This window comes from Sapajus apella, unplaced genomic scaffold (assembly GCF_009761245.1).
Source record: "Sapajus apella isolate SASKATOON/1434 unplaced genomic scaffold, GSC_monkey_1.0 scaffold6, whole genome shotgun sequence".
In the NCBI taxonomy this organism is placed as follows: domain Eukaryota; kingdom Metazoa; phylum Chordata; class Mammalia; order Primates; family Cebidae; genus Sapajus; species Sapajus apella.
The window spans coordinates 59,671,473-59,672,170 of record NW_022436946.1 but is presented as its reverse complement, the minus strand read 5'-3'; positions in this window follow the sequence as shown (position 1 = coordinate 59,672,170).

The following is a 698-nucleotide window of genomic DNA, read 5'->3' as shown; positions in this document are numbered from 1 at the left end:
ATTATCTTTATTAATAAATTTAAATCTGCTTTCAGTGAGTGACATGTCATCAGGCTTCATCAAGATCAGACAGATTGTGTGTAGTCCTGCTAAGTTTGTACTCCATAAGCAGTAATTCTGATAAACTCTATTTTGTACAATTCCCATTAAAAGAGAAGGAAAAACTATGAAACAGTTATAATTGTGTATACCACATCATTGAGTATATCCTTGACAAGTAGAACCTCATTTTTGACTAGGAAGATGAAAACAGACTCACCCCTCCATAACAATTTTACATATCTGGTGACTAGAAGCATTTCCAATAGACTGACTTTTACCTGCGTTCATTTCAAGCCTTGTTTCCCCTTCACTGTCCATATACTTATGGTGTTGCCCATTGTAGGACAAGGTCATATGGCAATATGACTCTGGCCCTGAACATTCACCTGTGTGGATGCCAGGTAAGTTGTCATAGTGGGCAATAAGAATATTGCTGGACGCCATTTCTGCTCCTAGACAGCTAGATGAGTGTTGTAGACGTGACTGCAATACACATAATTATATCCACTAAACCCAAACCAATGTATGCCCAGTTCAACTTTCCCTAAGTTGGAACCCAAAATGCCTATGGCCACTTCAGTGTCAAACTGTGAGGTCTCATCTTCTTTGTTAGACCTGTATTCCCAAGTATCTTACTGACCAAGATACATCCTTAC